This window comes from Oncorhynchus tshawytscha, linkage group LG14 (assembly GCF_018296145.1).
Source record: "Oncorhynchus tshawytscha isolate Ot180627B linkage group LG14, Otsh_v2.0, whole genome shotgun sequence".
In the NCBI taxonomy this organism is placed as follows: Eukaryota; Metazoa; Chordata; class Actinopteri; order Salmoniformes; family Salmonidae; genus Oncorhynchus; species Oncorhynchus tshawytscha.
In genome coordinates, this window is record NC_056442.1 from 28302234 (window position 1) to 28314255 (window position 12022).

A 12022-nucleotide genomic window follows, 5' to 3' on the forward strand; every position below is an offset into this window, starting at 1 on the left:
GTTTACAGTGTAGGCCTACACCCTAAGAATGACTGGATTATCTTGGCTGTTACATCCTCTCTGTCTATGGTTGCTTGCCAAACGGCACTCTGTTTGCTTTCTAGTTCATAATATAGGACATAGGGTGCCACTTGGGACGCATCCTCTGTCTATGGAGATGGCTGGGGAAGAGGGTGGGCGCCAAGCAGCTAGCTACAAGACTCGTCTCATTTCTTTAAGCTGAGTAAATGCAGCTCGGGAGTTTGGGAGCCGGAGATACCAGGGAAGAATTTCACCTGAACAAAGAGGCTGGTTGTGTTGACGCTCTACCAGGGGCTTGATCTCTGTGAGCTGTCATTTAACAGAGAAAAGGACAGTGTTCAGTAGAGGGAAGGATGGAGGGAGGGATGGATAAAGAGAGGGATGGAGGGAGGGAGAGATAAAGAGAGGGATGGAGGGAGGGAGAGATAAAGAGAGGGATGGAGGGAGGGAGGGAGGGATGTAGAGAGGGATGGATGTAGCGAGGGATGGATGGATGGATGTAGAGAGGGATGGAGGGAGGGATGTAGAGAGGGATGGATGTAGAGCGGGATGGATGGAGGAATGTAAAAGAGGGATGTAGAGAGGGATGTAAAGAGGGATGGATGGATGGATGGATGTAGAGAGGGATGGAGGGAGGAATGTAAAAGAGGGATGTAAAGAGGGAAGGATGGAGGGAGGGATGGATAAAGAGAGGGATGGATGGAGGGAGGGAGAGATAAAGAGAGGGATGGAGGGAGGGAGAGATGGAGGGAGGGAGGGATGTAGAGAGGGATGGATGTAGCGAGGGATGGAGGGAGGGAGAGATGGAGGGAGGGAGGGATGGATGTAGCGAGGGATGGATGGATGGATGGATGTAGAGAGGGATGGAGGGAGGGATGTAGAGAGGGATGGATGTAGAGCGGGATGGATGGAGGAATGTAAAAGAGGGATGTAGAGAGGGATGTAAAGAGGGATGGATGGATGTAGCGAGGGATGGATGGATGGATGTAGAGAGGGATGGAGGGAGGAATGTAAAAGAGGGATGTAGAGAGGGATGGATGGATGTAGCGAGGGATGGATGGATGGATGGATGTAGAGAGGGATGGAGGGAGGAATGTAAAAGAGGGATGGATGGAGGGAGGGATGGATGTAGAGAGGGATGGAGGGATGGATGTAGAGAGGGATGGAGGGATGGATGTAGAGAGGGATGTAGAGAGGGATAGATGTAGAGCGGGATGGAGGGATGGATGTAGAGAGGAATGTAAAGAGAGATGGATGGATGTAGAGCGGGATGGAGGGATGGATGTAGCGAGGGATGGATGGATGGATGTAGAGAGGGATGGAGAGAGGAATGTAAAGAGGGATGGATGTAGAGAGGGATGGAGGGAGGAATGTATGGAGGGATGGATGTAGAGCGGGATGGAGGGATGGATGTAGAGAGGAATGTAAAGAGGGATGGATGGATGTAGAGTGGGATGGAGGGATGGATGTAAAGAGGGATGGATGGATGTAGAGCGGGATGGAGGGATGGATGTAGCGAGGGATGGATGGATGATGTAGAGAGGGATGGAGGGAGGAATGTAAAGAGGGATGGAAGGAGGAATGTAAAAGAGGCATGTAGAGCAGGATGTAGAGAGGGATGGATGGAGGGAGGGATGGATGGAGAGAGGGATGTAGAGAGAAATGTAAAGAGGGATGGAAGGAGGAATGTAAAAGAGGCATGTAGAGCAGGATGTAGAGAGGGATGTAAAGAGGGATGGATGGAGGGAGGGATGGAGAGAGGGATGGATGTAGAGAGGGATGTAGAGAGAAATGTAAAGAGGGATGGAGGGATGGATGGAGAGAGGGATGGATGTAGAGAGGGATGTAGAGAGGGATGTAGAGAGAAATGTAAAGAGGGATGGATGGAGGGAGGGATGGAGGGATGGATGGAGAGAGGGATGGATGTAGAGAGGGATGGAGGGAGGGATGTAGAGCGGGATGGAGGGATGGATGGATGTAGAGAGGGATGGAGGGATGGATTTAGAGAGGGATGTAGAGAGGGAGGATGTAGAGAGGGTGGAGGGAGAGATGTAGAGAGGGATAGAGGGATGAATGTAGAGAGGGATGGATGTAGAGCGGGATGTAGAGAGGGATGGAGGGAGGGATGGAGGGAGAGATGTAGAGAGGGATGGAGGGAGGGATGTAGAGAGGGGTGGAGGGAGGGATGTAGAGAGGGGTGGAGGGAGGGATGTAGAGAGAGATGGAGGGAGGGATGTAGAGAGGGATGGAGGGAGAGATGTAGAGAGGGATGGAGGGAGGGATGTAGAGAGGGGTGGAGGGAGGGATGTAGAGAGAGATGGAGGGAGGGATGTAGAGAGGGATGGAGGGAGAGATGTAGAGAGGGATGGAGGGAGGGATGTAGAGAGGGGTGGAGGGAGGGATGTAGAGAGAGATGGAGGGAGGGATGTAGAGAGGGAGGATGTAGAGAGGGATGGAGGGAGGGATAGAGGGATGAATGTAGAGAGGGATGGATGTAGAGCGGGATGTAGAGAGGGATGGAGGGAGGGATGGAGGGAGAGATGTAGAGAGGGATGGAGGGAGGGATGTAGAGAGGGGTGGAGGGAGGGATGTAGAGAGAGATGGAGGGAGGGATGTAGAGAGGGATGGAGGGAGAGATGTAGAGAGGGATGGAGGGAGGGATGTAGAGAGGGGTGGAGGGAGGGATGTAGAGAGAGATGGAGGGAGGGATGTAGAGAGGGAGGATGTAGAGAGGGATGGAGGGAGGGATAGAGGGATGAATGTAGAGAGGGATGGATGTAGAGAGGGATGGAGGGAGGGATGTAGAGCGGGATGGAGGGATGGATGGATGTAGAGAGGGATGGAGGGATGGATTTAGAGAGGGATGTAGAGAGGGAGGATGTAGAGAGGGTGGAGGGAGAGATGTAGAGAGGGATAGAGGGATGAATGTAGAGAGGGATGGATGTAGAGCGGGATGTAGAGAGGGATGGAGGGAGGATGTAGAGAGGGATGGAGGGAGGGATGGAGTGGAGGGAGGGATGTAGAGAGAGATGGAGGGAGGGATGTAGAGAGGGATGTAGAGAGGGATGGAGGGAGGGATGGAGGGGTGGAGGGAGGGATGTAGAGAGAGATGGAGGGAGGGATGTAGAGAGGGAGGATGTAGAGGGATGGAGGGAGGGATAGAGGGATGTAGAGAGGGATGGATGTAGAGAGGGATGTAGAGAGGGATGGAGGGAGGATGTAGAGAGGGATGGAGGGAGAGATGTAGAGAGGGATGGAGGGAGGGATGTAGAGAGGGGTGGAGGGAGGGATGTAGAGAGGGGTGGAGGGAGGGATGTAGAGAGAGATGGAGGGAGGGATGTAGAGAGGGAGGATGTAGAGAGGGATGGAGGGAGGGATAGAGGGATGAATGTAGAGAGGGATGGATGTAGAGCGGGATGTAGAGAGGGATGGAGGGAGGATGTAGAGAGGGATGGAGGGAGAGATGTAGAGAGGGATGGAGGGAGGGATGTAGAGAGGGGTGGAGGGAGGGATGTAGAGAGAGATGGAGGGAGGGATGTAGGGCAGGATGGATGTAAAGGGGGATTGAGGGAAGGATGTAGAGAGGGATAGATGGAGGGAGGGATGGATGTAAAAGGGGATTGAGGGAAGGATGTAGAGAGGGATGGATGGAAAGAGGGATGGAGGGAGAGATGTAGAGAGGGAGGGAGGGAGGGATGTAGAGAGGGATGTAAAGAGGGATGGAGGGAGGGAGGGATGTAGAGAGGGATGTAAAAGAGGGATGGAGGGAGAGATGTAGAGAGGGATGTAAAGAGGGATGGAGGGAGGGATGTAAAGATCCCAGATTTTCCCATCATATGATTTTTCTCACATTATCTTTTTCAGTAAGCAAAACCTCAGCACAGCAACCCTATCTAAACAGTCATTTCAAAATGTCTGCCAATTGTATTTGCTCAAGACCATATGCTGTGTCATTGTCAAATTGTATGTAATTATGTTTTTAGATTATGATCGTTGTTGTCATCGTGAACCTGACTGATCAGAAGCATAACCCAGTTTTTTTTGTATAGCGTTGAACCTGGTATGGTCCTCCCTGGAGAATAATTTGTTAAAGGGGACAGAGGGGTTACTCTGTCCTCTGCTGGTGGATGTTGGCCAGTGCAACAGGTTCATGACCAGAAAGTGGCATTAGGAGTGGTGAATGTGTTACTTTTCGGTATAATTTGGTTCAAGTCAATATAGCTTTAAGGTGATCATATGACAGCGATTCCTTTTGATTTTCATTACAGAGGGAAAATTATGATTCTTGCACTTGTTGTCCATTTCCCTTAAGTTGAACTTTTGTAGCATGTTGAGTAAAAGTCAGCTACTTCACAGAAGGATAGTTAATCCATACAAATATACCTTCATAAATATTCATGACATGGCTGTCATGGCTTTATCATTATAATTATCTTTGGCTACCTTCCTCCTCAAACCTTTTACACCGGGATTCCTTGTATTGCGGCTATGCGAATGAGAAGCACAGCATTTAAAGTAAATTATGCATATTAACACTGAGTATGAATATGTATGTCAATGTATATGAATGTACCTATGTACTGTATATGTCTATGGGTGTGAATATGTATGTGCACGTTTGAAGCCAATGCAAGCAGCCAGTGACCGTAGACTAGGAGGAGGACTGATGGCCAGGCAAAGAGAACCAGATGGCTGGAAATATAGACTGCTAAATTATTCATCAGGTTTGGAGCCTTGGGATGGATGGGAAGCTAGCTAGAGTGGACGGTTTTATTAGCTAGGAGTCGGTGGAGGACACAGAGAGGGGGGGGAGACAAAGAGGGGGAGAGGGAGTGAGAGAGAGTGGGGAGGGAGAGATACTGTAGACGGTCTAGATACAAGCTGTTCTGCACTCATAGTTAAGTGTGTCTAAATTGAACATCATTCCCATTTTATGCACTTTTCTCTCTGTGTGGAGTCTGACCTTGAACTTAAGCTGAAAATAACTTGCTATTCACACCATTCATTCGGCTTGGAGATGTAAGAAGTGAAGGTGTGGCGAAGTTGTCTACAGATACGCCGTATTCTGACCTCACTCGCAAGGTCGAGCAAACCTGCCGCTTCCAATTGGGAAAAGCATCTACTTAATTTTTTCGAAAAGAAATAACAGCGTTCTCCATGCACTATCTTTTTATAAGTTGATAAGATAAGAGCTAGTGATAATACACACAGCAATTGTTTTAGATCATTTTTTCCTTATGATCCCTGGAGATTAATGTGAAACCAGCCACATGGACACAAACTGAAAATCATATCAACATGACATGTATTGGGCCCCTTTTCCACAGTTAAGTAGGCTATAAATAGATGTGCCATTATTCAGAATTGTAATTGTGTGCCCTCATAATTTGCGTGGATGAAATATGGACAAGATATAGGCTTCTATATAGGCTTCTATTGTGCTGAACCTGCCGAGTTGATGCATGTGCTTTAGAATGTTTCAACTATATACGCAGGTTTTTTCCATTTTACTGTACAATTTTTACCATGTTAAATATTAGCCACTATCGGGAGCCACCGTCAGTAATACCCACAGACATTTATAACTGTAACTTTAGTGTTAGTTTTCTTCCATTTGTAGCTTACATTTCACATCATTCCATTCCATTGACCTTTCTTTCCTCTGTCACGTCTGTGCAGTTGTTCCTGAGGGTCACTAGCATTACTGGATCATATTAGGCTAACGCTGTACAGTAATTTAGGACATGTAGCCTATTAGAATCATTATGGAACAGACCACACGTAGCAGGTTAAACCTGGAGCCTGGCGTATGGTTCGTACAGTTCCATGATTTGTCAGAATGAGGGTGGATTTATAGGACTATTGTTCAACCTCCTATTGTGCACTTTTTTTCCACCTTCCAATATTTCATGAAAAACTATACATTCTAAAAACCTTTAACAAGACTAGGCCAACGAAAGAGGACATAGACACAACTTTTAACTTTGAAAATGTGCCTAAAATAATCTACAAGATCAGAGTATTTATTAATCTACCAGTTGGTGCTGAAACTGAGACGAAGATGCATTAATGGCCTTCTTTCATTGATACTTTCTTTCTTTCCCTACTTTCTGAACTCTTCTCTCAATCTATTCTAGTCTGTCGACAAAATTATAATTCATGTACATTGTATTTAAAGGGATGGGTTAAGATAAATGTACTGAAAACAAGAAAATCTCATGGCCACTAAGTGGGAGGGTTTTCAGCAGTTTCATTAAATGTATTCAGCGTGTGCCAGGGGAACCACGCCTGCAAAGCCCGTTACTCACCTGCATAAGATATTCATCTGAGAAAAGCCTAGGAAAGGCGAACATTTCTTTAGTCAGAATCGGCCCCTTACTGTTAAGCATGTTGTCTGCATTACTGTAAATGTTTCAAGCGAGGCTTGTTACATGGTGTTTCAGTAATATGGCATTGTTCTTTATTCATGATACATTTTCCCTCCTTGCTGCATCCGATGCACGACACGTTAAGTGTATTCTTATTTACCTTGGGCCCGATTCAGATGCTTTTCCTACACACTTCCAGATAGTTGTTATCTTCGGCAGGCGCATAACGGGCTTTGCAGGCATGGTTCGCTTGCGAGCGCTGAAAACATTTAATTCTACCCCTGAAAACCCTCCTACTTGCTGGCCAACAGATTTTCTCGTGGAGTTTAAGATTAAGGTCAAAATACACTTGGAGAGAAAAGTGCATTAAAAGGGAATTCCGTTCCATTTACGTGCATTTAACTCGGGTCGGAATTACCTCCCTTGTGAATGACATACAGTGACGTCAAAAACACCCCATAACCACATAAAAACACCCCTTAACCACATAAAAACACCCCTTAACCACATAAAACACCCCTTAACCGCATAAAAACACCCCTTAACCGCATAAAAACACCCCTTAACCACATAAAAACACCCCTTAACCACATAAAAACACCCCTTAACCGCATAAAAACACCCCTTAACCGCATAAAAACACCCCTTAACCACATAAAAACACCCCTTAACCACATAAAAACACCCCTTAACCACATAAAAACACCCCTTAACCACATAAAAACACCCCATAACCACATAAAAACATCCCTTAACCACATAAAAACACCCCTTAACCGCTTAATAAGTTGCAAGGACTCATTTCATGTTCTATAATAGTGGTTAACATATATTTTTTTAGAACTACCCCATCTCTGTACCCCACACATACAATTATCTGTAAGGTCCCTCAATCGAGTATTGAATTTCAAGCACAGATTCAACCATAAAGACCAGGAAGGTTTTTCAATGGCTCATGTGTAAAAAAAAAAAAAAAAATCAAATAAAAAACAACAGATGCTGAATATCCGTTTGAGCATGGGGAAGTTATTAATTAGGCTTTAGATGGTGTATCAATATACCCAGTCACTCAGTTGCTGGAGAGGAAGGAAACTTCTCTGGGATTTCACCATGAGACCAATGATGATTTTAAAACAGTTGAATGTTTGTGATATGAGAAAACATTGGAGTGACTCCACAACACTAAGCTAAATAACAGAGTGAAACAAAGGAAGCCTGTACAGAATATAATATTCCAAAACATGCATCCTGTTTGCAACAAAGCACTTAAATACTGCAATAATGTGGGAAAGACATTTTTGTCCTGAATACAAAGTGTTATGTTTGGGGCAAATTCAACACATGACTGAGTACCACTCTTCATATTTTCAAGCATGGTGGTGGCTGCATCATGTAATGGGTATGCTCATCATTGGGAAGGACTATGGAGTTTTTCAGGATAAAAATAAACGGAATACAGCTATAAGCACAGGCAAAATCCTAGAGGAAAACCTGGTTCAGTCTGTTTTGCAACAGACACTGGGCGAATTGCTTACCAAGGCGACATTGAGTGTTCCTGAGTGACCTGGTTACAGTTTTTACTTAAATTGGTTTGAAAATCTATGGCAAAACTTGAAAATGGCTGTCCAGCAATGCTCAACAATCAACTTGACAGAGCTTGATTGAGAAGTTTTAAAAGAATAATGATCAAATATTGTACAATCCAGGTGTGCAAATTCTCTTAGAGACTTACCCAAAAAGACTCACAGCTGTAGTTGCCGTCAATGTTGCTTCTACAATTATTGGCTCAGGGGTGTGAATATTTAATTTTCAATACATTTGAAAACATTTCTAAAAACATGTTTTCACTTTATCGTTATGGGGTGTTGTGTGTAGATGAGTGAGAAAAATGTGGAATAAGTCAGGGGGTATGACTACTTTCTGAAAGCATTGTACATACAAGTGACATACTTCTGTCCTTCTGTCCTTTTATATGGGTGACATGCATTCTCACTCTGATGCGCTCTCACTCTGTCACTCTCAGTCAGACACACACACACACACACACACACACACAAATCAAATTATATTTGCCTCATGCGCCGAATACAACAGGTGTAGACTTTACTGTGAAATGCTTGCTTATGAGCCCTTCAAAAGGATGCAGATTTTTTTTAAATTTGAAGAAAATAAAAATAGTAATTTAATACACAAGAATGTGGCTATATACAGGGAGAGCACAAACACACACTCACACACACTCACATAAACAAACAGACATACACACACACACACTCACTCCTCTGTGGAAGGCTCAGGGGAAATAGAGCAGAGAGCCTTCATTGAGCAAGGGCTGTCTGGTGTCATGGCAACTAGTGTGGATTACCCCACCCTCCCTCCATCAGGCAGATAGTGAGAGAGCGTGAGAGAGCGATAGAAGGTGGGGTGGGGGGTACAGGTATGTCTGTATTAGCCTATGTATTTTTATAGATCAAATATATTTGAGAATGTAAATAAATCTATTGGGATATTTTAAGTGATGAATCTGAATACTGTAGCAGAGGGAGAGGAAAGGAAGGCACCAGCCTGAAGGTAGCTACAAGCTAGCTATAGCGTTGTGCTCTGGGTGGGTGTCCTATAAAAGATAGGGGTGTCGAACTCATTTTGCCCCGCGGACCGCTTTCGGTCTTCAACGAGGTCTGGAGGGCCCCACTGAAAATTGTTTATATTTCCTTGCCATCAACATTAGCAAACAAATTGTATTCTATACATAGTTTTTGGAATTTTCAATACTCCCTAACTAGCTTCAATTTCAGTGGTTCATTTGAAAGTATATTGAGTTTGTTTCCCCCCAAAAAAATATATACAGTACAGTATATATATATATATATATATATATTTTAATCTAACCACTCTCGGGCTGGATTGGAGCCCCTATGTTTGACACTCATTGGATAGAGTGATAGACAGGGGGAGAGGTGTGGAAACCTCTGATAGAAGAGATGCTGAGGAGAAACAGGGGTGGAAGGTTGGCAGAAAGGATGGAGAGTTAAGTGGAGCGATACTAGGAGTCGGGAACGAGGGAAGGCGACGAAGATAGGACGGGAGGGAGGGTGGAGTGGAGAAAGAGAGGCAGAGTGGAGAGTAGGAACACTGGGTCATTTGAGGACACACTAAAAATCTTCTCTCATACTGACATCTCTCACAGCCCCCATGATGACTTCATTACACCCCGGCTTCAGAATGGAGCCATCCTCACCCTCAGTCCCTCAGTCCCTCAGTCCTCACCACCCACAAATTGGGACAGGGGTTTTGTCTGAAATGGAACCCTATTCCCTAGCCTATATACTGTAGTGTACTTTGTTCAGGGCTCTGGTGAAACGTACTGCAATATAGGGAATAGGGTACCATTTAGGATACAATCAGATTGACAAGCTGTTATACCAGTGGGGATCTACAGAACACACACATTCACAGTTAAAATGTTCCTGAAATACTCATTATTTTCCCCCTTTCCCTGTTTACCCTACACTCAGTATGACATCATTACCTGCTCTGGTGTACATTACCATTACATCTTACACCGGTGGCTGTGTCTTCTAGTCCAGACAGAGGAGCGCTCTACTGTTGACAGTTGAGCCGTGTCTGAGTCATGACCAGGCCACACATAATTACACCGCTATAGACATTGACTCAAAGTACATGGCATTAACTGCTACTTTGATTACCTGTGTTACCAGGTAGGCTGGGAGGGAACACGCAGAGGCTGCCAGTAAAGCAGAGAGGCTGTCTAGTGGAAGACTAGTGGTGTAGTGCCTGGCTATTGGCTAATGGGCACCCAGAAGGAGGCTCACTGTAATAGCTCTCTGGTTACACCGCCGCTACTTGGAATTCAAGGTCATAATTAAGACCTTTTATTACAAAAGGCTTTAAAATTAGAACAGAATCCACTCCAATAAAAGGAACCGCCGGCTAATTCAGAGAGAGAGAGGTTTTTTCTCTCTGTGTTTTTGAAGCGGTGCCCAGAATAGACCACTCGTCTTGAGAAATGTACAGAGAAAAACATTCAAAATGAGAATTTCCCCTTTGAAGGATTCACAGATTTTTCCAGGAATATGCAAACTGGAAACTGTTGATTGTGAAAAACCCAGCAGCATTGCAGTTCTTGACACAAACCGGTGTGCCTGGCTCCTACTACCATAGCCCATTCAAAGACACTTAAACATTTTGTCTTGCCCATTTACTCTGAATGGCACACACACAATCCATGTCTCAATTGTTGCATGGCTTTAACCCATTTCCTCCCCGTCATCTACACGGATTGAAGTGGATTTAACATGTGACAACAATAAGGAATCATAGCTTCACTTGGATTAACCTGGTCAGTCTGTCATGGAAAGAGCATGTATTCTTAATGTTTTGTACACTCAGTATATATCAACGTAGTGGCATGATGATAAGATATATGCTTGTTGCATGTTGTGTGTCTTTCAGGAACCAGAGACAGTATCCACAGAAGCCATGAGCGGAAGAGAGCAGCCTCACAAGATCATTCGCACCACTTCTGGACTGTGAGTATTCGTAGCTGGGTCGTTCCACGAAAAGAGTGCCTTTTGCGTCCCTTTGATATTTTAAGTAGAAATTGTGCACCAATATTTAATTTAAAACCCTGCTATATTAAATTAAGTGCCCTGGAGAATTCACTACTTTTGAAATGTGAGTAAAGAAAACTAAAGTGACAAAATTCAGTATTTTTACATTTTCCTCTGTGACTTCAGGCTTTTAACCCACTTAACCACAACCTTGTAAAGCCCTCTTTGTTTTGTTGCTTTGACAAAGTCATTTCTGAAGAGTATTATTTATTTCATGTGATTAGTGATTCATTTACTGTCACTGATTTTAAGGTCAACCCTGTTGCATGAACTGATCTCTCTTTTTAAAACGGTAAAACTATTCCTTTAAAAAAATTTTTTTTTACCAAACATTGAACATCTAATAGTCAAATCATAGTGTAAAAGCAGGTGAGCTGGTTCTACTCTTTTTGGCCATTATCTGGTGTTTTGTGGCAGAAACCGTCCACCCTGTTCCCCATAGATAGACAGGCTAGAAATGTTTTAACAATTGAATTTGTTTTGTGAAGCTTGCATTCAATTGCGACTCCCTGTTGCACACAACAAGCTTCCATTCCCCCTGTCACAAGGGGATTTATGTCTTGAATTAATATGAAATCGTCAACCCTGTTACTTTATTTGGCACTTAATAGACAATTACTATAGTATTTTTTTATTTTACTTTTCGAGATGGGAAAACGTGTTTGTATTAAGTTGAACATGTGCTCTTTATGACAGAATGTTTTAAATTTGGTGAAATCAAACGTTTCTTTGGACCAAGATACACTTCTCAAAAGGCTACTTTTACCAGACCGCATTTCAAGTGTGCCTGTAGAATCTGTATTGGAGCAGTCCTTGGAGCTCGCCACCCTGCTGGAATGTACCTTGAACGGTCTACTGAGATGGTAAACAAACACAGTGAAGGGTCTGGGTCTCCTCCCTCAGCGTCTCCTGTCTTCCTCTCAGCTCTGTTCAGCTGCTGCAGCTATACACTCTCTGTGGTCATCAGCCTATGAATACAACAGCTGCCACCGACAGCCTTCC